The sequence below is a fragment of the Amblyomma maculatum genome, unplaced genomic scaffold, assembly GCF_055883805.1.
Source record: "Amblyomma maculatum isolate TAMU_Amacu unplaced genomic scaffold, ASM5588380v1 scaffold_81, whole genome shotgun sequence".
Taxonomy (NCBI): domain Eukaryota; kingdom Metazoa; phylum Arthropoda; class Arachnida; order Ixodida; family Ixodidae; genus Amblyomma; species Amblyomma maculatum.
Genome location: NW_028146806.1, coordinates 109,413 through 134,726, shown reverse-complemented (window position 1 = coordinate 134,726; position 25,314 = coordinate 109,413). Strand labels below are relative to the sequence as shown.

General features: G+C 45.4%; 1 long non-coding RNA gene across 1 annotated transcript in view; it reads left to right on the top strand.

Moving 5' to 3' along the window:
• LOC146170674 (uncharacterized) overlaps positions 1 to 25,314 on the top strand; it is an 85,142-nt gene that overhangs the window by 9,329 nt on the left and 50,499 nt on the right. The window lies entirely within an intron of this gene.

Genomic DNA, 25,314 nt, shown 5'->3' with positions numbered 1-25,314 from the left:
TCTTCAATTACGGCACAGCCAACATAAGTAGAAGTTTTTGATCCATCTGTATAAAACTCTGTATAATTACTGTACTTTTCTTTTATTGTGCGAAATTCTTGTATTATATGCTCTTTAGGAGTTTGGCTTTTGTTGAAGTGTGTTAGAGTGAGATCACAGACATTTGGAAGTTTGTACCATGGGGGTAGGGGGCTGTTTTTTGGTGCAGTGTCGGGCAAGGTGTCCAGTATTTCTAGCTCACTGCAAATGTCTTCGAAACGCATTATCAGTGGCCTCGTTGCTTGTGGTTTATTTGTGAAAATTACTCGTGAGCGGCATGTTGAGACTATTGGATAGCAGAGGTGTTTTTTCTGTGACCTTATTCTAAGGACATAAGCACATGTGAGTGAAGCCCTTCTATCTTTCAGCGGAGGCTCATTCGTCTCTGCATACAGACTATCAACAGGGGATGTTCTGTAAGCGCCACAAGAAAGGCGTAAACCTAAGTTATGTACCGGGTCCAATTTCCTTAGATATGATGGTCTAGCTGACCCGTAGACTATGGACCCGTAGTCCAAGCTAGACCGCACAACAGATCGATATATATGTAGAAGACACGCCCTATCAGACCCCCAGTGTTTCCGAGAGAGAACCTTCAGTATGTTTAGAGATTTTATGGCTTTCCTCTTTAGGATGTTTATGTGAGGCAGGAATGTTAGTTTTCTGTCGAACGTTACACCCAAAAATTTATGTTCGCTCTTTACTGGCAACTCAATCCCATTTAGGTGTAGCTTGGGATTGATCTGTACACCTCGTTTCAGCGAGAACATTACTGCCACGGTTTTCTGTGGGGAAAATTTGAACCCATTTTTAAAAGCCCATGAGTCTAGTTTATTTAGTGTTAATTGTACTTGTCTTTCACAAATTGATATGTTTGAGGATGTGCAGGCTATTTGAAGGTCATCGACATACAGCGAGAACATAATGGATTTTGGGATTGCCTTGCTAATAGAATTCATTTTTACAATAAACAAAGTTGTACTTAAAATGCACCCCTGAGGTACCCCATTCTCTTGAATAAAGTTCCTCGAGAAGGTGGTACCGAGACGTACTTGAAATGAACGACCTGATAGAAAGTCCTTCAGAACATTTAGCATCCGGCCTCGGATGCCCAAATCTGCTATATCGCGTAGGATCCCGAACCTCCAAGTCGTGTCGTATGCCTTTTCCATGTCAAAGAAAACGGCCAGGCAATTTTGTTTATGTATGAACGCTTCCCTGACAGTATTTTCAAGACGCACTAAGTGGTCGGTCGTTGCGCACCCTTTCTTAAAACCACACTGATGAACATTAAGAAGTTTCCCTAGCAAAAAAGACCAATAGGGTGCGTTATTGGTTTTATAAGAATCGGTATTGGTTCTGTAGGTATTCTATGTGTTTTATCTGCATTTCTATGAGACTTATTCAGAAACTCAAATCTTATAGACTGGTACATATTTGTCCTATAGGCAATAGTATTGGTTTCATAGGTTTATCGGTGGGTTGTATAAGAAAAGTATCAGACCAGTGCAGAAGCCCATACATCTTATAGGCTGATACATGCTTGTCTTGTAGACTACTACATATCGGTTCATGTGTCTGATACATCAGTATGCCTTTGTTTATGGGTCTTGCATGCAGGATCAGTACGTTGGAGATTTTAGGTCTTTGTCATTGTTTCCTTTTCCATCTCGGACACATTCCCAAAGCTCACGCATTCATCCCGTTTATTGAGTGTTGCCGTAACGTACAATATTAGCCGCAATAACAATTGAGAACGCTGCGCGCGGTCTCAACAAACTACGTACGGTTGGAGCCGCAAGACGCGCGACGCTGTTGCTACTGGATCACTGAATGGAGATGGGAAAGCACGCGGATATAGCACGGCTCTGTCGGGGCCCAGCTCAGTCACAATCACCTACATGTGCAGAGCAGGACGGTGAAATGGATTGAGGCGCGCGTCCAAGCAACTGCAACGCTGCAACCGCCGCCGAAGCGAGAGGAGTCGACATCGAGCACGCGACGAGTACGGCTCGAGCTGCCGACGCGGTTAATCTCTTTCTCTATGGCGGTAGCGCGATGCCGGCGGCGCTTCGCAGCGGAGAGGTAGGTTTCCTTTCTCTCACTCCCACTCCCGCGCAAGCGTTCCCGTGCTGGCCTCTCTCATCCTCCTTTCCACCTCTCCTCTGGGCGCGCATGCGCAGCTCCGTAGAGGCATTGGCGCTTGCGCGATCGCTGATCGGGCGGCAGTTCGGCCGGTGCCCTGTGTTTATGTTTTCGCCGATTTTCGGGGTGCTTCTCGAGGATATCAACGTTCCAGCGCACGTTCAGCTTTTGATCAGGTGCGTGTGCATCACTTGCAACTTCGGGCTGACGTTTATACTTTGTCAGTGTATGATGTGGCTTTGCGTTGCAGAATGCCGTTGCCTGCACGCCAACAAAGGAATTTGAATCGCGCGGTGTGATATAACGCAGCGTCGGGTTTTAAAGTTGTCGGCACGATTTCTTAAAAGTATTGATGAAACTTTTTAGCGTTAATCTGTTTTCGAATATCGTGCGCACTGTGTTTAAGTGGCAGAACCTGTGGTGAGGCGCAAGGCGGAATGTTGGTTCAGCAGCTACCTCGGCGTTCAGTAATGGCGGCGCCTCTCCTAACTGCCTCCGCATGAATACGCGCGCAATCGCGGTTGCCGGTATATGTGTGGACCGATTTTTTGAAGTCATGGTGGTGTCGCGTTCTTGAGATCGCTTATTTTTCAAGCTGTAACGCAATTTTTTATTTCTTTCAGGTGCCTTAGCATTCGAGAGACTACATCATCGGGCCGAAATCCGCAATCTTGGAATCGAGGGCTACCTGGATGCAGTCAATGTTTGGATTATGTGCCAGTATGCGTTGCCGCTGTCATTGTGGATTAAAATGTGTATACATGCACCTGCTGCGTAACTCATCCCTAGAAAATGGAACATAGCTGCCCTCTCCTTTCAGGTGTCCGGAGAGGTAAAACACCCGCAGCTACTCGATGAGACCAATATTCCATAGGGCCTACAAAACCAATAGGAAGCCTACTGGTTTTGTAGGTCTATCAGATTATTGACAGCTATGGGTGTACTAGCATTACAGACCTATCAGTTTATCAGATGCCATAGGACTGATAAAACCATAGCCTATACGACCAGTAAACAATTGACCTATAAAACCAATACTCCAGTAGACCTGTAAAACCAATCGGCTAGGATACCCATAAGACCAATACTCTGGTAGACCTATAAAACCAATATCAATAATCTGATAGGCTATTAGGTTTCTATCGGATTTTTTTTGCTAGGGTTATGAGATTCTAAGATGAAAGTTAGTCGGATGTTTAAAACACTTTCAAAACATTTTGCTAAACAGCTGGTCAGAGCTATGGGTCTGTAACTGCCCGCTGAGGTCGGCGGCTTTCCTGGTTTCAGAAACGGAACAATAACGGCTTGTTTCCAAGCCTCTGGGAGTTTACCCAGAGTCCAAATTTTGTTAAAGAATTTCACAAGTGCCTCTACAGAGGATTCGGATAAATGAGCCAGCATTTCGTAATGAATTTCGTCAGGACCAGGCGCAGTCTGTTTTCCAGCAGCAAGGACGTTCTTTACTTCTTGGAGTGTAATAAAACTATTATATGATTCATTTCTGCCACCACTTGTTGGGAGTTTTTGTTTCTCAGCTATGTTTTTGTATTTTAAGAATGTTTCTGTGTAGTGTGACGAACTTGAAACGTGTGTGAAATGTTCGCCTAGTATATTGGCCTGTTCTTCTATGCTAGTCTGAACACCAGGGGCTGTGAGGATGGGAATTGTAAACGGGGAAAAGTTTCCACTGAGTTTACGAACTTGTTCCCACATTTTTTTAGAAGTCATTGAGCTATTTATTGACGTGACATACTTCTGCCAGGATTCTTTTTCAGAGTTGCGACGGATGTATCGAGCTTTAGCTTTGGCCTTTTTAAAAGCTGTAAGATTTTCGTGTGTAGGGTACCTTCGGAAAACACCCCATGCTTTATTTTGTCGCTTTTTGGCCTCCTTACATTCCCGAGACCACCACGTCTTGTGTTTTTGTCGCACCACACCTAAGGACTGTGGAATGGCGAGGTGAGCGGCAGTGATAATGCAAGTCGTGAACAACTCATTTATTCTGTCGACACTAAGGGCATCTGTAAAAACTGCTCCTAGATTCGCCTCTACTTTAAAAAGCTCCCAATCTGCTAAGTGAAGTTTCCACCGTTTCGGTTTGGTCGGCATGAGTGATGGTGAGGATGATAAGCTGATTATTGCTGGCAGGTGGTCGCTACTATACGGGTTGTTCAGAACATCCCATTTAAAATCATTAAAAAGGGAAGGTGAACTAAAAGCCAAATCTAAAAAACTCATTTTTCCTGTCCTTGGTGAACAGTACGTGGGCTTACAGGAGTTCAATAAGCAAATGTCTGAACTAAGAATAAAATCCTCGATAAGCTGTCCACGTGTATCACTTTTTTCACTTCCCCACAAAGGAGAGTGTGCATTAAAATCTCCTACTACTAGGTAGGGCTCTGGTAGCTGGCAAAAAAGGTTTTCTAGATCATGGAGTGTTATTTTAAGATTTGGTTGAATATAGACAGAACACACCGTAAGAGTTTTAAAGGCAATTATTCTGGCTGCTACAGCTTCTAAGGGAGTGTTTAATTTCAGTTCTTGAGCTGGAACTCCACTTTGCAATACGATGGCCGCACCACCCGAAAGCCTGCTTGCTTGCTCTCGATCTCGGCGGAAGACTTGATATTTTTTCAGTATATTCGAGTGCATGCAACCTAAATTTGTCTCCTGCACGCACAGTGCAACTGGCGAGACTGTATCTAGAATGTCTTTTATGTCATTAATATTCTTTAGAAGTCCTCTACAGTTCCACTGTACCAGAAATGCCATCTTATTTTGTCGAAAGCTTGGAAATTAAGTTAGATTTTTTCCAGGGCCCGTGATTCGGGCCTTGTCTGTTTTGGTTCGTTCTAAGGAGCTCCGCCGTCTCTGTGACGAAGACGGCAAAGAGCTGTCCTGACCTATGTCCATTACCTCGTCTGAGGTGCTGGACGAACGTGCCAGGGGCACGTGTTCCTTCTTTTTAGACCTTGCCTCGTGGGCGGAGGTCTTGTGGCCCGCCGACCCTGAGGGACACGTAGCCTGTTTTGGGGGTGGTGGAGGAGCGGGAGCTGCTTCCACCGGGGCAGGGGATGGCACTACCTCAGCCTCATTTGAGGTCTGGGTAGGTGCCGAAGGCCGCTGTGGTGCCCCGCCCTGTCGCACCACATCGGCGAGATTTGGTTTCGCTGTGAATTGAAATGTGTTCTTGCTTTTGTTGTACTGGGTACGTGCCTCTTTGTATGTGATGTTCTTTGTCGTTTTTAGTGTTATGATCTGCTTTTCTTCTTTCCATTTTTGGCAGGATCGAGAGTATGCGGGGTGATCCCCCTCACAGTTTGCACAGCGTGGGTCTGCGGTGCAGTTATCAGAGTTGTGGTCGTTCGCAGCACATTTCGCACAAGTTCTGCGGCCACGACAACTTTGCGAACCATGGCCGTATTTCTGGCAGTTGAAGCATCTCCTCGGATTTGGGATGTACGGTCGGACGCTTATTTTGATGTAGCCGACTTCAATTGACTCTGGGAGGGTGCAGCTATTGAAAGTCAGAACCAGATGTTTTGTAGGGATCTCCTTGTTATCCTTTCGGATTTTTATTCTGTGAACCGCTATGACGTTTTGGTCTGCTAGTCCTTCTGCCATTTCATCTTCAGTGAGAGCAATGAAGTCTATCTCAGATATTACTCCTTTTACAATGTTCAAGGATCGGTGGGGAGTGATGACGACGGGGATGTCCCCAAGCGACACAATGTTTTTCAGGTTGGAGGACTGGCACTTGGTTTGTACTTCTAGCAAGAGGTCACCATTTGCAAGTTTTGATACTTTGTATCCAGTGCCGAGGTCTTTAGTGAGACACTTTGACACTATGAAAGGGGAGATTTTTCGAGCGGGTTTTTCTAGCTCCTCGCTATGTATGACATGGAACTTTGGGAAAATCTCTTTTGTTTTCACAAAGAAATGGCTTGTAGCATCGGTCCGCCCTCGTTTGTTTGGAGGGCGATCATTTGTTTGGGAGAAAGAATCCATGAAAGGGTTTGTGTTTTCGGTAGTTGTGCCTGCCACCCACCATGGAGCCCAACGAGGGGACGGGACAGGAACTTGCAAGAAGTCCTGCCCACGCCAGCAGTACACCGCTACTATAACCAAATATGGGCAACTCAGGGTAGCTACTCCACACAAGGTTAACCCTCGCCGCCAGGAAAAAAGAAAAAAACAAGAAAGGAGGAGGAGACAGGACAGTGCCAAGAGAAGAGATAGGAAAGTGAAAGATAAAGGGGAGGACAGGAAAAGGCGACTGCCGATTTCCGCCGGGTGGGTCAGCCCGGAGGTGCCGTCTGTGGGAAGCGTGGGCCAAAGTGGTGTGTTGCCTCCGCCGAGGGGCCTTAAGGGTCCAAACACTCGGCATCAGCTCAACCACCAGGATCCCCTTTTCCCCAGACACGGCGATGCCACGCACGGCTAAGCGTGGGTGCTGGGGTCCGTGGTGTCGCACAGTACACACAAACACCTGCTTTAACAGGTGCCCCCTGCGGGGAGGGCGATCATTTGTTTGGGAGAAAGAATCCATGAAAGGGTTTGTGTTTTCGGTAGTTGTGCCTGCCACCCACCATGGAGCCCAACGAGGGGACGGGACAGGAACTTGCAAGAAGTCCTGCCCACGCCAGCAGTACACCGCTACTATAACCAAATATGGGCAACTCAGGGTAGCTACTCCACACAAGGTTAACCCTCGCCGCCAAGAAAAAAGGAAAAACAAGAAATGAGGAGGAGACAGGACAGTGCTGAGAAAAGAGATAGGAAAGTGAAAGATGAAGTGGAGGACAGGAAAAGGCGACTGCCGATTTCCCCCGGGTGGGTCAGCCCGGAGGTGCCGTCTGTGGGAAGCGTGGGCCAAAGTGGTGTGTTGCCTCCGCCGAGGGGCCTTAAAGGTCCAAACACTCGGCATCGGCTCAACCACCAGGATCCCCTTTTCCCCAGACACGGCGATGCCACGCACGGCTAAGCGTGGGTGCTCGGGGTCCGTGGTGTCGCACAAAACACACAAACACCTGCTTTAACAGGTGCCCCCTGCGGGGGGAAGATATATAGTGGCTGCACAGCAACCATAGTTCTGCATAAAGAAAGTAACAAAATTCCCATAAAGAAAGGTGTTAGGCAAGGAGACACAATCTCCCCAGTACTATGCACAGCTTGCTTAGAGGAAGTATTCAGAGACTTGGAATGGGAGCAGTTAGGGATAAGGGTAGATGGAGAATACCTCAGTAATCTGCGATTTGCTGATGACATTGCCTTGCTAAGCAACTCGGGGGATGAACTGCAAATAATGATGACCTAGACAGGAAAAGTAAGAAAGTAGGCTTGAAAATCAATATGTGAATACTAAAGTAATATTCAATAGTCTAGAGAAGGAAGAGCAGTTTACGTTAGGTAGCGAAGCACTGGAATTAGTAGGCGAATATGTCTACTTAGGACAGATAGTAACCGTAGATCCGGACCATGAAAATGAAATAACAAGAAGAATAAGATTGGGATGGAGCGCATTTGGCAAGCACTCGCAGATTATGACTAGCAGCTTACCAGTATCACTGAAGAGGAAAGTATACAACAGTTGCATCTTACCTGTACTCACCTATGGGGCTGAAATGTGGAGGCTAACCAAGAGAGTTCTACTTTAGTTGAGGACAACCCAGAGGGCTATGGAATGAAAAATGGTAGGGGTAACATTAATAGATAGAAAGCGTGCAGAGTGGGTCAGAGAAATAACAAGTTACCGACATTCTAGTGGAAATTAAGAAGAAGAAATGGACATGGGCAGGACATGTAGTGCGAAGAGAGGATAACCAATGGTCGCTTGGGGTAACAAACTGGATTCCAAGGGAAGGAAAGCGTAGCAGGGGGCGGCAGAAAGTTAGGTGGGCGGATGAGGTTAAGAAGTTCGCAGGGGTCAAGTGGATGCATCTAGCACAGAACCGGGTTAAGTGGAGAAATATGGGAGAGGCCTTCGCCCGGCAGTGGGTATAATCAGGCTTATGATGATGATGATGACCTTGCTATAAATTTCCTGCGACATTAGACAGTAGTCAATGGTCGTCTGCCTGTTGCGGAATTCCCACGTGATTTGGCCTTCAAATTTTTTCTCTATTTACTATAACTAGATCGTGTCGCTCACAGGAATCTAGTATTAGCTTGCCGTTACAATCCGCGTATCCATCCAGATCGTCGATGTGGCCGTTCATGTCCCCCTGTAGAATAATATTGGCCCCGTTTCCAAACTGGCTTATATCGTCACTGAACTACCCCTAGCCATGTCCTTATGCCGGCAATTGTTCCTGAAACCCAGATATGCTCTTTACAAGATGATTTAATCCTTTGCCAATTTGTTCCCTGGTGTATCAACATACCTACCCCATCCACCCTTTTTTTCCGTTCTCGTTCTGTTGCACCCTTCCAAAACGTAGCCTTATATAAACGGCGGATCTTCTAGATCCCTGAGATGAGTCTCGCAAAGAGCGTACACACCTATTTTGTCATCCTTCAACTGCTGTTCTATCTCTAGCCATTTCGGTCTTTTTCTACCTCCTTGCATGTTTATGTAGCTGATCCTAGTGTTAAATTTCTTTTTTGTACTTTTTTTTCTCGACCTACTCTTTGCCATTTTTGGGGGCTCAGCCTCCATTATTACACTTTCTTCTGCTTCACTTCTAACTACCTCTGTGCACGGAGTCCTCGCGGACCCCCTAAAAAAGCTACAGCCCTGCCTGCCAGGCGCCAGCCGATCTCTGCTCCCACCCTTCTGTTAAAATGAATGCCATATCGCTGAAAAGCCCTACCAAAACCTGCTTTATGTACCTCCCTGTTTACCTCAACCACTTCGAAACGCTTCTCCAGGCTTAACTTTCTTATGTCCTGATTAACTGTCACCACGTCCTTTTCCATCTTTCCGTTCAATCCTAGCACCTCTGGTACTGTGCATACAACTATCTGCGTCTGCTGTGATATCTCCCTGATCTCGTCAACTCCCTTAGCTAAACTTTCTACCACTGCTGCAGCGTCACCATTTAGGACATATTTTAGCCCCGCGGCTTCTATTACCATACTGCGCTCTGCGGAATTCTTCAACATCCTATTTTTACTCTCTTTTAGCACTGCCCTCATTGTTCTCCCTGGGAAGGCTCCAACCAGCACTCTCTTATCACCCCTTACACGTTCCAAGATATCTCGCTTGCACCTGTCCATGTTAGAATCTTCGGCGATAAGCACCTGGGCCTTCTCTCTCCCTCTCCCAACTGTTGGCCCCTGCTGTCGGTTTATATGTGTCCTTATCTCTGGGATTTTCATTCTGCCTTACTTCTTCCCTTTTTTCCGGCGTCTTAGCTGCTTCTAAATAACTCTGACGGTTCGGATCCGCCTGACCTACTTTGCTTATGCCTTCCATGCCAGTGCTGGCCCCAGCCACTTGGCCCGCACTGGAATGTTCGTCCTCGTTGGTTCCAAGGACAAAGTCAGCCCCTTTTTTTTTTTTTTTCAGTTTAAGTAAGCTGCCCAAGCAGTTTCTGATTTTCCGCTCTTAACAAACGTACTTCATTTTCTAAATCATCCACACGAGACACTAAACTGCCCCTTTCTTGATCAAATCTATCCAGACGCGCACTCAGTACGCAACACCGACACAAAAAGTCGCTGCCTTCCGCTTCACCTACAGAGTCAAAACGCGTTTCCTTTAGATTAGCCTGCGCCTCACACTGAGTACACTTTACCTTCTTTTGATTGCCATCTTAAGCATACAGCGACTGAACTATATCTATTACGAATTCTCAGAATATACAAATTGCCAAAAGAAGACACAAGAAACGACTAGCAAACACGCGTTAAAAACCAATTCTGCGAATGCCAATAGCCTAGTAAAAAAATTATTTATCTAAACAAGATAGCTAAATAATGAACGCCAAGAAAACCTAGCTGCCGGCACGAAAAACCAGGCCGCTAGGACCAAGAGCTAAAATCTATTCTTTAGGCTGCACCTAACCTAACTAGCTGAAAACGAAATAAAGTTTGATTCCGTCCAGTCTGTCCGTTTCCGGTAGCCACGTGCAATCGGAGGAGCGATGGAATACGCGTCCGCACCACATGGCTGCCAACTGTCAACCGTCGCCTCGGTGGAACAGCGCCGCCCACGGCGGAGTGCCGAAACAGCGGAATGCCGAGGCAGCTGAGCGGTGCAGTCGTTTCCGTTCTGCGAGGCACTTTTGAGCCTGTTCCTACCCGCCGTTTTGCGGTGTGGCTATGAGATCTGTGAGCTGCGTTGAGTAATCGCAAGGAGTATTTTTTGACCGGGAAATCTTGAAAAAGAAAAGGGCCGTTATCGGCAGGGCGCGCGTGCTTTTTTTTTTTTTTTGAAACCGCCCGGCGCATGGTATTTCTGTTATATACTCGAAAATGCCGCGCTGTGATTTCACCATGCGCTAGGAACACCTTCGTTAGGCCCTTGTTAAGGCGACTTCGAAGACGGGAATTGCGCGTCCATCTTATATTAGGTCTAGTCACAACCCGCCTGAAGATCAAATACCGCCGAGCCGTAGCCGTGGCGCCGTAGTAATGATAGTGGTCAGCGTTCATGTAAAATGAAAAAGGTGCTGCACCTGTCTTTTCTGGTAATAGCTAGGCTCAAACGATTCAGAGTAGAATAATAGCAAATGACATTCCAGTTTCAACCTTGCAAGAGAGCTGTAAAAGGAGAAAAATAAACAAGCAAGACAAAAATAGGATCCTATTTATGGTTGGAATAGCAAACACACATATACTTCCAGGACTTCCTGCACAATTACGCTACAGTAGCTCACTGAACCCGGCCTTGAGACTATTAAACTTAATCATAATATAAGCCAAATGAGTAATACCACCTCAGCATCATTTTTACATATACAACAATGCTCTTGTTGAACACGTCGGAGCTGCTACATATAATTGACTTGGAAAATATTATACTATACATGCCTTTCTCCCGACATGCTGCGGAGGTTCTGAAAAGAAAAAAAAATTAAATTTCCTGCTAGCGTTCTCTCAGCGCAGCAAGTTCAATGCGATTGACCGCACCTGCCTTGAACATCTGAAGGCAATAGTCCAACACTGTCAAACTGTTAAATACAACACAGCACACTTTTTTTTTCGATTGTAAGATAAGCCACCGACAACTAAGAGAGCGTTCTATTGTTAAATTAATCCCTCTGATGGCTCGTTCGCTAAGGTGGTCTACTTTCTCAGCGTACCACGAACTAGCGGGGCCAATACCTAGCCGACCTCGATACCTGATGAGTGTGAGTAGACACGACCATGTATGCAGTTTTCTATTTGCACGTAAAGGAATCCGGATAACTGAAAGCCATTCCTTTTACAACTTTGTCACTGCAGCTTGCCGGACTGCTGCTAAATCTGTTTACATTGGCCATAGAAGCAATTTCTGAGAGAGGTAAAACGGTCTTGTCATACTACGCCACAATCAGGAAATCTCACGTTCACTAAAACGCCGATGAGAAACATGTATTTAGGCGGGCCAGGAAATGGCCGCTGCTGAGAAAATACGTAAAGCCGTGTCAGGTGCAACGTGAATGCGAAATAAAATAAAAAACTGCTACACGGCCTTCGAAATAAAAAAAAGAAACTGCTACGTTTATGCTCGTTTTCACACATTAAATTGTATTTTTTTTTCTTGTTCGACTTTCATATGAAGCCGATAGCAGATTTTGTGACCATGCGGTATTGATTGAGCTGAGAAATGAGTGATTTTATTAGGCAAAATGGACATGCCACAAACAAATGTTAACAAATTCGAAGAGTATCAACGCAGAGCTCTCAGCGCATTTTCATTGGTTGACAAACGAAAAGAGGAAAAATGACAAGATCATGGTAATAGTAATTGTTCATGTCTCCTATCTGCTTTCTGTTAAGAGAAAAAAAGTAAATTATCTGTGACTATATCAGCGAAAGTATCGGCACAAACATTGTCTCTGCCCATCACTGAAGATCGTAACGCAGCCCGAACGACGATGGTGGAGCTGCCTTTTCTTTTTCTGTGCGGGGGTTTTCTTGTACACAGGCGGGGAAATGCTAGCGTTGTAACTTACGTTGTTGGGTTACTTCGATTTCCAATTGTCAATAAAGTGACTACAGATGAAGGAGTGCGGCTTCGACCCCGAGACTGTCGTGCCGTCACTCCTGGGGAACAGAAGGCACAGAGCATCCGGTAGCAAGCGGAATTTTAAAAATTCGGCACTTTCCATGACCACACAGTAAGCAAATACGTAGATTCGTGCCTTTGCCTTTCAAAGAACCATGCTTAGGTCACCCGCCACTCATGCTTCTGTGTGAACCCGTACAAATGAATCGACTTAAAATCGCCCCTAGAATCGCCCCTAGAACGCAAGGCCGCAAAATGTTTTTGAAAAGAGAAACTAATAACGCAGTTACAGCCACCACAATCACCCGATTCTGTCATGCTTCTCTCCTTCCGGTCCCTCCCAAAGGTTTTTCACTCTCCTGCCCGAGGTCGTCTAGTAGCCTCCGCAAGACAAATTCCCCTTCCCCCTCCGCGTTTGGCGGGAGGTGGGGCGTGGCACTACGCGAGCGCGAAAAAAAAAAAAAAAAAAACGGCCGAGGGAGTGCGCGCCGTTGGATTCAGTCTGGCCGTGGCGAGGGAAGAGCGCGCAGCGAGCGGTAGACACCCATCCTTCTCCCGTCAGTCAGCGAGACGGATCAATGGACGTCGTTCGCGGTACGTACGTCATTACTGTGGCCCGCCGGGCCAGCGCAAGAAACGGGGAAGCTGGCTTCCCAAAGGAGAGCATGAGAGAGAGCTTTGAATTGTATTTTCGATGCTTTGCGGCGCGCGTGTCACTGCAGCATTTTGCACAGACTATCTCCGGTACCTAATCGAAACACTGGGCTCCTTTGCTTAAAAGGGCCTTCCCTGGACAGCGGCCCTTTAAAATGAATGCCATCTCGCTGAAAAGCCCTACCAAAACCTGCTTTATGTACCTCTGTTTGCCTCAACCACATCGAAACGCTTCTCCAGGATGTGCGATTCGGGCTTGCAGCGGCTGCCCTTTGAGCGACCGCCGCCGTGCCATGTTGTTCTCCTCGTTCCCTTTCTCCCGCCTGAGGCGGCGGAGAGGAGCTCGGACGACTTGTCACTGTCGTTCGGGCCACAGCTCCGCCCTGGCGTCCCAGTGGCTGTTTCCATTGGCGCCTTTTGGCGGGAACACGGCACCGCTTCGACGGCCGCGCTCGCGCGACCCTCCCAGCGGAGCTCAGGCAGAGACCCCTCCGAGACATCGCAAGGTGCGTACGCAACTGTTCTTGTCTGCCGGCTTTTGTCCGCGCAGACCAGTGTGTACTCGAGTTCGTCTGCTCCAGGTCGTACCTGAGAGCGCAACTCGAGCCTGTCGATCGTGATCCAACGATCCGCGACAGGCGTACCTTGCGGTGGTTGCCCACTCTCTCTCAAAGGAACCCTCCGGTCACTGCGAGAGAGAGATCACAGCACACCTTTGCGTGCTGGCGGCGCGCATTCATTGTCACTGCGTGCGCGCAGCGGAGCCTTGCTCCTCGCGCGCTCCTGGGACGCGGTGACTGAGTGTTTGTGTACCGCTGGTGGACGGCGTTCAATAGACGTCTTCTGTGTCAGTAGGAGGCTTGTGCTTTGCAGCGAAGCGCTCTCCTCCCTGCAGAGGGCACGCTGTGGTGTTTCAGTGTGCGCGTGGTAACGGCTGATCGGGGCTTCGGCTCGCGCGACGCTCGAACCCGCGGTGGTTGGTGGCCTATGTCCACCACAACCTTTAGGCTGTGATCTCGCCGCTCAGATACTGTAAATATCTACTTTTAACTAACGGTGTTTCGTTGTACAGTACGTCCCGCAAGAATAAAAGGCGAAATCGTTCACGGCCCAGGGAAAAGTCCTCCCAGTTAATTTGACATTTTATATCTGAGACGGTGAACCACACCATCCATTTTGTCGACCCAACGACCGGAGCAAACACTCAGCGCATGGAGTCGCACCTCTACTGGCATTTGTGGCAGTCCATCAACGGAAGGGTTCGGACCCTTTTCTGCGCCTAATGGAAGCCATCGCAAGATGCTATCCGCTGTAAAGGAAGTCGCCACTGATCTATTTGCTTTGAAGTCGAAGGCAAACAACGCCTGCTTCAGCGACAGCACCTGCTGTCGACATTTTTTAACCGTTTCCTATACCGGAGCCACCAAGAGTCGTCGCTGTCCGCTCCGGCCCCACCCTCTCTCTGGTCACTCGTAGTTTCTCACCAGTGCCACGTTTCCAGTCTAATCTTCTAACCTCAGTTAACCGTATGCGACTTGCTACACATCGGAAGTAAAATCAGAGCACGCGAAACTCAGCTGCGAAGGTCAGAAGTATACATCAGAGCACGCTGCTAAGGCTACCATAAGCGTCGCAGCCGTTAAGGCTGCCATAAGCGCCGTCGAGGTTATGTAACGCCAGCCGGAAGACAGGCGTGCTGAAATTCGCAGCCGCGTCTCAAAGGAAGAAAACATTGTCAAGAGTACACCGAAGCAAAACAAAATTGAGAGAACGCGTAGTCAAAATTCGCAGCTGCGAAGTTCGGAAGTATGTTGTGTTGTGTTGGGTTGGGTTTTTTGGCACATAAGCAACTGAGGCTATCATGCGCCAAGAGCAAGGTGTTTTTTGTAGAGAAATTTTAAAGTTTGCTTAGGAGCTTTGCCTCTTTTAGGAATTTAAAAACATCAGAAGTTTCTACTAGTGTGTCTTCTCCCAAAAGCAGGCTATGATGAAACGAGGTTTGTTCATTGTAAAAACATTTAAAATATTTTTTCCTTAATTTCTCAAGATTAGTGCATGAAAGTAATATGTGATTTGGACGAGATGTAGTTTATTATTGATTTCATTATTCCATGAAGCCTGCCATCTGACTCCTACTTTTCTCTGAATGGATTTTAGGATATCTCCATGTGGTATGTGAACTTGTTGTATTTTGGCATTACAGGCTGCTGCGGCACATGTGTTGTGTTGGGTTTAGTGGCGCATAAGCAACTTAGGCTATCATGCGCCAATTTCATGGTTAAGGGTGTTGTATTTATGTAATTTAATCTTACATTCTGTTTAGGACGTTTGCTTCTATTAAAAACCTGAAAACACAGGGCAAATCAACAAGCGCATTTTCACCTAAAAGCAAAGCTGGATGAAGAGGAATGTGTTGTTTGTAAAACTGTGTAAAATGTTTTTTCCTCAGTTGTTCAAGTTGTCTGCATGAGATTAAAATGTGGATGACTGTTAGCTCGTGTCCGCATGAATCACACAGGGGCTTATCCTGTTTAGTTAAAATGAAACTATGTGTTAAATGTGTGTGTCCTATGCGAAGACGGCATAGAGCCACTTCTTTGGAACGTTCAAGATGGGTGCTCGATTTCCACTCTTCTATTACAGGCTTTATGAGGTGTAGCTTGTTATTTGTTTCAGTGTTCCAAGTGGACTGCCATTTTTGTATCAGTCTACTCTGTACCAATTTCATGCAGTCTTGAGATGGTATCTGCACTTGTTTTATTTTCTTGTCTCGAGCTTTGGCAGCGCACATATCTGCTTTTTCATTACCTCGGATTCCTACATGACTGGGTACCCAGCAAATTTTTATGCTTCGTCCTTCATCTGTAAGTGTTGCTATGCTGTGTATGATGTTTCCAAGTATTGGTATAACTGCATTTCTTGTGTGAAGGGCTGTGACTACACTTAGGGAATCTGTGTAAATAATACTTCTCCTGAGGTTTCCTTTCATTATTTTCTCTATGGCAACAGAGACAGCATAGCATTCAGCAGTAAAGATGGACGCGCACTGTGGAAGTCTCATTATTTCCTCCCATTCGCCTTGAACAACTGCGCTTCCGACATAATGATCTGTTTTCGAGCCATCCGTGTAAAAGTCTGTGAAGTTACTGTATTTTTCTTTCAGCTGAAGGAATTCTTGTATGAAGTGCTCTTGTGGGGTTATTGTTTTTTGGAACTGTGTAAGAGAGAGGTCGCAAACTTCAGGGACCAGGTACCAAGGAGGCAGAGGGTTAGGTCTTTTGGCAATGCTAGGTAAACAATCCGGTAGCTCAACCTCTTGACACATTTGCTCAAATCTTAGGAGCAGTGGTCTCACTGCATTGGGTTTGTTGGTGAATAGTGTTCTAGAAGGGCATTTAGTTACTAGAGAATAGCAGATATGCTTTGGCAGAGATCTGATTTTAAATATATAGGCACATGTAAGTGAAGTTCTTCTGATTTCAAGAGGAGGTTCATTTGTTTCCACAAGCAGACTGGATATAGGAGAAGTTCGGTATGCTCCACATGAGAGTCGAAGTCCTGTGTTATGTACCGGGTCTAGTTTTTTTAAATATGATGGTCTAGCTGACCCATACACTATGCAGCCATAGTCTAAGGTGGAGCGTACGACAGATCTGTAAATGTGTTTAAGGCATGTCCTGTCAGCGCCCCAGTGTTTACGGGAAAGAACTTTTAGTATGTTTAGAGATTTGGAAGCCTTTTTCTTCAGGACATTTATATGAGGAAGAAAGGTGAGTTTTTTGTCAAAAGTTACGCCTAGAAATTTGTGTTCGTTTTTCACCGGTAATTTCGTTTTGTTCAGGTGTAGTGTAGGATCTGTTTGTAAGCCTCGTTTGAGAGAGAATAGGAGAGCCACTGTTTTTTGAGGAGAAAACTGAAATCCGTTTGTGTCTGCCCATGCTGCTAGTTTATTTATGGTCAACTGCACCTGTCTCTCACATGTAGATACGTTAGAGGATGTGTATGCAATCTGTAGATCGTCAACATAAGCTGAATACATTACGGATTTCGGGATAACTGTGCTTATGGAATTCATTTTTACTATAAAGAGAGTTGTGCTTAAGACGCATCCCTGTGGTACGCCATTCTCCTGTACAAAGTTCTTTGAAAAAGTTGAGCCCAAACGCACACGGAATGAGCGATTTGACAAGAAGTCCTTTAGACAGTTTAACATCCTACCACGTATGCCTAAATATGCTAGGTCACGGAGGATGCCAAACCTCCATGTAGTATCATACGCCTTTTCCATATCAAAGAAGACGGCAAGGCAGTGCTGTTTGTGAATAAATGCTTCACGAACAGTGTTTTCAAGGCGGACTAGATGGTCCGTGGTAGAACATGCTGTTTTGAACCCACATTGGTGTATGTCTAGAAGTTCTTGGGAATGAAGGACAAAGGCTAATCTGGTATTAAGAACACTTTCAAAAGACTTTGCTAGGCAACTTGTGAGAGCTATGGGTCTATAACTGCTGGGGGCCGTTGGTGGCTTTCCTGGTTTCAGGAAAGGCACAATAATAGCTTTTTTCCAGGCCTCAGGAATACTCCCGGATACCCATACTTTGTTGAAAAATTTCAGAAGTGCTTCTAATGCAGGTGTAGAAAGATGTGCTAGCATCTGATAGTGAATTTGATCTGGGCCAGGTGCAGTCTTCTTGCCGGCAGATAGAACAGTGTTTATTTCTTGTAGTGTTATTAACTTGTTATATGTTTCATTCGTACTTCCACTTGTTGGCAGTTTTTGTTTTTCGGCCTTGTTTTTGTATGTTATAAAAGATTTTGGGTAGTGTAGTGAGCTTGAAATTGCAGAAAAATGATCGCCTAGAATATCTGCCTGTTCCTGTAAGTTTGTTTGGGTGCCAGGAGATGTTAGAAAGGGGACTGTGTACGGGGAGAAGTTGCCATCCAGTTTGTGAACAAGCTCCCACATTTTTTTTGATGTGATTGAGCTATTTATTGATGATATGTATTTTTGCCAAGAAGCCTTCTCAGCGTTTCGGCGGATGTACCGTGCCCTAGCTTTCGCCTGTTTGAATTTTACGAGGTTTTCGTTTGTAGGGTACCTGCGAAAGGTTCCCCAAGCTTTGTTTTGTTTCTTCTTTGCATCTCTGCACTCCTGAGAATACCAGACTTTGCGATTTTTCAGTACCACTCCTGAAGACTGTGGTATAGCTACAAGTGCTGCGTCAATGATGCAGGCCGTAAATTTTTCATTTATCTCGTCAACACTGAGTTTTTCGGAAAAGACCTTTTCCAGGCTGGCTTCAGACTGGAATAGAGCCCAGTTCGCAAGGTGCAGCTTCCACCGCTTGGGTTTGTTTAGAGTGATGGAGGGTGAGGGTGTTAGGCTGATAATGACAGGCAAATGATCACTTCCTAGAGGATTGTCAAAGACGTCCCATTTAAAATCAGTAAAAATTGATGGGGAGCTAAATGATAAATCTAAAATGCTCATTTTCCCCGTGCTTGGGGAGCAGTATGTATGCTTTCCTGTATTTAGCAGGCAGACATCATTGTATAATATAAAATCCTCTAATATACGACCTCTAGTGTCTGTCTGATCGCTTCTCCAAAAAGTGGAGTGCGCATTAAAATCTCCAACAACCAGATATGGTTCTGGCAGTTGTTCTAAAAGCTCTTCCAGATCATGAAGGGTTACAGTTAGGTGCGGTTGGAGATACAGTGAGCATATAGTTATTGTTTTATAATGAATGATAGAGACAGCAACAGCTTCGAACTTGGTTTTGAGGCTAATTTCACGTGTTGCTACTCCATTCTGCACTACAATAGCGACACCTCCAGATAACCTATTTGCTTCTTTTCGGTCGCAGCGAAAAACGTTGTGTCCTTTTAAAATGTTTTGGTGTGGTCCTAAGTTAGTTTCCTGTAGGCAAAGGGCTACAGGAGAAAATGAATGTAAAATGTCTTTTATATCGTTGTAGTTGTTTATGAGACCTCGGCAGTTCCAGTGTATGAGGAACGCCATTTTTTTTTTTTTTTTGGAATGTACCTGAATTTAGGTTTCAGGTTTTTCTGGTCCTGTTATACGAGGTTTTTCTCTCCGTTTTCTTTCTAGAGAGTTATGCCGCCGCTGCAGCGTGGACGAGGAAGGGGTTGTGTCCATTGCCTCAGGGGCTTTGGACGTTTGGGGAGAGTTAGGAGTGTTGGTTGCAGGCTTCCCTTCTGGGGGAGAAGCCTTTTGGGCTGTTGGCTCTGGGGCCAGTGTGCCCTGTTTCTGCGATGGCAGGGCAGCTTTCGCTGCTTCTGCCTGGGGCAAGGATGGCCCTGCCTGAGGCTTACCCTCGGCGGAGACCAAATCCTGTTGTGGTGTGCTGCCCCCATGCTCCACCACATTGGAATAGTTCGGTTTGGCTGTGAACAAAAAAGTGCCCTGTTTAACAAGATATCGCTGTCGTGCCTCTTTAAACGTTATGTTTTCCTTGACTTTTATGGTAATGATGTCCTTCTCCTTCTTCCAAGAAGGACATGACCGTGAGTACGCGGCGTGTTCACCTGCACAGTTTGCGCAGTGTGGCGCAGCTTCACACTCGTCAGATTTGTGTTCATTTGAGGCACATTTTGCACATGTTTGTCGGCCACGGCAGCTCTGGGAGCCATGACCGAATCTTTGGCAGTTGAAACAACGTCTAGGGTTTGGAATGTAGGGCCGGATGTCTACTTTGATGTAACCGACTTCAATGGATTCAGGGAGTTTGCTGGAGTTGAAAGTCAGAACTATGTGCTTTGTTGGTATTTCTTGGTTGTTCTTCCGGATTTTGATCCTGTGTACACCGATCACATTTTGCTCAGAAAGACCTTCAAGAAGTTCTTCTTCGGTGAGTGACAGGAAGTCATTCTCTGATATCACGCCTTGGACTGTGTTCAAGGATCTGTGAGCACTGACCGTTATTGGGATATCCCCAAATGTTGTAAGTTGCTGAAGGTTGCTGTACTGGAGTTTGCTTTGCAGCTCAAGCAGGAGATCCCCGCTAGCCAGTTTACTAACTTTGTATCCTGGGCCTAGTATGGTTGTGAGAGACCTAGATACTGCAAAGGGGGATATTAGCCGAGCTTGTTTGGCAGGGCTTTCACTGTGGATCACATGATATTTAGGGAAAGTGTCATGCTTTGCTGAAAAGAACTGGGCTGATACATCGGTCCGCCTTTTCTTGGAAAGGCGATCAGTTTGTTTGGAGGAAGAAGCCATAAATAATGTATGATGTTCGGCCGCGGCGCCAGCCACCCACCATGGAGCCCAACGAGGGGACGGGGCAGGAATTGGCAGGCAAGTCCTGTCCACGTCAGCTGTACACCGTAACTATAACCTAATATGGCGTAACTCAGGGTAGTCAGCCACACAAGGTTAACCCTCGCCACCTGGAAGTAAGGAAAAACCGGAAGAGAGTAGAGGACAGGAGAGTTGTAGGGTAGAAGATAGGAACGTGAAAGATGAAGGGGAGGATAGGAAAAGGCGACTGCCGATTTCCCCCGGGTGGGTCAGCCCGAAGGTGCCGTCTGTGGGAAGCGTGGGCCAAAGTGGTGTGTTGCCTCCGCCGAGGGGCCTTAAAGGTCCAAACACTCGGCATCGGCTCAACCACCAGGATCCCCTTTTCCCCAGACACGGCGATGCCACGCACGGCTAAGCGTGGGTGCTCGGGGTCCGTGGTGTCGCACAGTACACGCAAACATCTGCTTTAGCAGATGCCCCCTGCGGGGGCTGCGGCACATGTATCAGCTCTCTCATTGCCGATAATCCCAACATGGCTTGGTACTCAACATAACTTAATTGATTGTCCATGTAATCGTGCAGCTATCACATCATGTATGATGTTTCCAATTAGAGGTTGTGTAGCATTTCTGTGATGTAGTGCACTAATTACACTGAGAGAATCAGTATAAATTATGCTGTTTTCAATTCTTTTCTGTAAAATGTTTTCTACTGCCAATGAAACTGCATAGCATTCAGCTGTGAATATTGAAGAGCATTCGGGCAACCGGACTATTTTCTTCCATTTTTCTTGTATTACTGCGCTTCCTACGTAAAGTGCTGTTTTTGACCCATCTGTATAGAATGCTGTGTAATCTTTGTATCTTTCACTTAGTGCGAAGAACTCTTGCAGTATGAGTTCGCGTGGTGTTCGTTTCTTACTAAAGTGTGCTAATGTGAGGTCGCACACAGTGGGGAAATGGTACCAAGGTGCCAGTGAGTTGGATCTTTGGGCAATGTTTGGAAGTGAGCCAAATGCGTTCAATTCCTGACATATCTATTCAAAACGAAGACTTATTGGTCTGGTTGCTTGGGGTTTGTTCTCAAAGAGTGTTTTCGATGTGCACTTTGTAACTATAGGGTAACACAGGTGTTTGGGTATGGACCTTATTTTAAGTAAATATGTGCATGTAAGCATTGTTGTTCTGTCTGAGAGAGGTGGTTCATTTGCTTCAACGTACAAACTATTTACAGGGGACGTTCTATAAGCACCAGTTGAAAGGCACAACCCCAAATTGTGAACAGGATCCAAGCGTTTCAGATAAGAGGGTCTTGCTGACCCATACACTATGCTGCCGTAATCTAAGATGGAGCGTATTATAGAATGGTAAATGTGTAGAAGACATGTCCTGTCGGACCTCCAGTGTTTCCTAAGCGATTGGGATGCTTTCTTTTTGATGGTATTTATTTGCGGTAGGAATGTTAGCTTTTTATCAAAAATAACGCCCAGGAATTTATGTTCGCTTTTGATAGGTAGCACAAATTCTTTTAGGTCGGTGTACAAGCCTCGTTTGAGTGAGAACAGAACAGAAATTGATTTTTGTGTGAAAACTGGAATACATTTTTGTCTGCCCATGTGGCTAGTCTATTAATTGTCAACTGTTTTTGCCGCTCGCATGTTGATATGTTAGATGATGTGCAGGCGATCTGGAGATCATCAGCATACAGTGAATACATGATGGATTTCGGGATTATTTTGCATATTGAATTAATTTTTACAGCCAACATAGTAGTGCTTAAAATAAATCCTTGTGGCACTCCGTTTTCTTGCGTGAAAGTCTTTGAGAGTGTTGAGCCTAAGCGTACATTGAATGAACGATTTGACAGGAAATCCTTTAGGCAGTTCAGCATGCTGCCACGTATACCTAGATCTTCAAGGTCGCGTAGAATGCCAAACCTCCAAGTAGTGTCATATGCCTTCTCCATGTCGAAGAAGACGGTGAGGCAGTGCTGTTGGCGCTTCGTCGGAAACTTGCGATCATTTGTCTTCTACATAAATTATATTTCAACTTTCCTGCACTCCGAGAAAACTTATTGCGCCCTCCTTTCCGCTCATCTCGCCGCTTATTTAACTCCCGTAGCATACAACGTTTGCATGGTTCCACAAACGCTTTCAATCAATCCTTCCTCCCCATCGCCATAGAGGAATGGAACATACTTCCCGAAAGCGTAGCTACCGAGTCTAATCCCTCCAAATTTAGGCAATTACTTACTGATCATTTCGACCTGCCATATACATCTCGCGGTCCATTATTAGCAATCCGATTTGCGTGCACTGTTGTGTCAACGTCTAACTTTCTGTAATTCATCTTTTTGCCACTTTTGTTTACTATAGTTGATTTTACTACATATCGTTATTTTGTTATGCTTTGCTACATGGTTATCTGTATTTTGTGTACACTGTATCGGTTGCCTTACTTTTCTTCTTTCTTTAACGTTTTTTTTGTTTGTTTTTTAAAATTTGTCAATGTTATGCATTTTTGTATTCTTTTCCATTGTTTTTATGCCAATGTATGACACTTTCTCACCGTTTCTCATGTCCCTGATAGGAATCTTTAAGGGAATAATAAATGATGATGATGATGATGATGATGAAATGCTTCTCGTATGGTATTTTCAAGCCTAACAAGATGGTCTGTTGTTGAGCATGCTTTTTTAAACCCACACTGATGAATATCTAAAAGTTTACGTGATTCTAGAATGAAGGTTAACCTGATGTTCAATATACTTTCAAAAGATTTGGCAAGGCAGCTTGTCGGTGCTATGGGCCTGTAGCTGCTGGGGGAGGTTGGCGGCTTTCCGGGTTTGAGGAATGGTATGATAACAGCTCGTTTCCAAGCCTCAGATATCTTCCCCAGCATGAATATTTTATTAAAGAATTTCGAAAGTGCTTCTACAACAGAATCTGAAAGGTGGGCCAGCATTTCATAGTGTATCCTGTCGCGACCTGGGGCTGTATTTTTGCCAGAAGACAGTACTCTGTTTATTTCGTATCGAGTAATTTGGCTGTTGTGGGGTTCATTTGTGCCACCGGTGGTCGGAAGTCGGTGTTTTTCTGCTATGTTTTTGTATTTTAAGGAAGGCTGTGTATAGTGAGAGCAACTGGACACTGCTTCAAAGTGTTCTCCTAGTATGTTTGCCTGTTCCACCACAGTTGTTTGGTTATACCGGCGCTGTCAAGATAGGAATTGTGAATGGTGAAAATTTTCCATTTAGTTTTGAAACCTGTTCCCACATTTGTTTTGATGTAGTTGAGCTGTTTATGGATGAGACATATTTTTTCCATGATTCTTTTTCGGCATTTAGCCGGATGTAGCGTGCTTGCTTTCTTAAATTTTATGAGGCTTTCTTGCGTTGGGAACCTGCGGAAAGTTCCCCAGGCTTTGTTCTGCCTCGCGACATTCTCGAGTGAACCAAGCGCGCGCAACTCCGGAGGATTGTGGGATAGCCAAGCGTGCTGCATTTATTATACAGTTTGTAAACCTTTCGTTTATTTCATCTGCACTGAGCTCTTCTGAAAAGACTTTTTCTAGGCTAGCTTCAGATTGGAAAAGAAGCCAGTCAGCTAATTCAACCTTCCATCGCGGTGGTTTCCTTGGGATGATGTTTGGTGATGATGTTAGGCTGATTAAGGTTGGTAGGTGATCGCTCCCATATGGTTTATCTAAAACTTTCCATTTAAGATCGTTAAAAACAGAAGGTTAACAAAATGATAGATCTGGTTTGGTTTGGTTTGTGGGGTTTAACGTCCCAAAGCAACTCAGGCTATGAGAGACGCCGTAGTGGAGGAGGACTCCGGAAATTTCGACCACCTGGGGTTCTTTAACGTGCGCTGACATCGCACAGCACACGGACGCCACTTCGTTACGCCTCCATCGAAACGCAGCCGCCGTGGTCGGGATTCGATCCCGGGAACTCCGGCACAGTAGTCGGGCGTCTTACCACTGCACCACCCCGACGGGAAAAGAAAAAGATAGATCTAAAACACTCATCTTTCCCGTGCTCGGAGAGCAATAGGTTGGTTTCCCCGTGTTTAATAAACAGACATTGTTAGATAAAATAATATGTTCAATAATCTGCCCTCGTGCGTCACTTTTTTCGCTTCCCCAAAAGGGAGAATGCGCGTTAAAATCTCCAACTAACACGTACGGCTCCGGTAGTTGATTTAAAAGGTCTTCTAAATCATGGTGTTGTTGTTGTTCTTGTGTTGGGTTTTTTGGCGCATAAGCAACTAAGGCTATCATGCGCCACGAGCAAGGTGAAAGTTTTGTTTTGCAAGAAATGGGAAAATGAGTGTGTTAAAAACTCATTTGTTTAAAAAATCTCCTTTTAAAAACTAGGGTTGTTTTAGATCCAATGGCGCTTAAGCTGCCAACACCATGATGTGCCTAGCACAAGGTTTCAGTTTCTCTTAGTGACGTATGTTTCATTTTTTCCTACAGTTTGTGTAAAACATTTGCTTCCCTTATGAAACTAAAAACACAAGATAAATCAACAAGTCCATCATCATCTAAAATCAGTTTAGGGTGAAAAGGAATGTATTCTTTGTAAAATTTTGCAAAAAATTTTTTTCTTATCCTTTCAAGACTTGCGCATGTGAATAAAATGTGGTTAATAGTTAGTTCCTCTCCGCATTTTTCGCATCGTGGTTTCTCTTCTTTTTTCAACAAAAAATTGTGTGTCAGGTGCGTGTGTCCAATGCGGAGACGGCATAGGATCACTTCTATAAAACGCTCCTTATGCCGGCACGACATCCATTCTCCCAAAATGGGCTTTACCAAGTGTAGTTTATTTCCCACTTCACTGTCCCAGGCAGACTGCCATTTTTCTTTTAATTTGAGATGTACAAGTTTCGTGCAGTCTTTGTAAGGTATGCTTATGCTCTTTATTTGCTTGTCGCGGGCTTCAGCAGCACATGTGTCTGCTCTGTCATTGCCTTTAATGCCCACGTGACTCGGGACCCAGCAGAATTTTACGTTGTATCCTCGAGCTATGGCTGTTGCTATATTGTGTATTA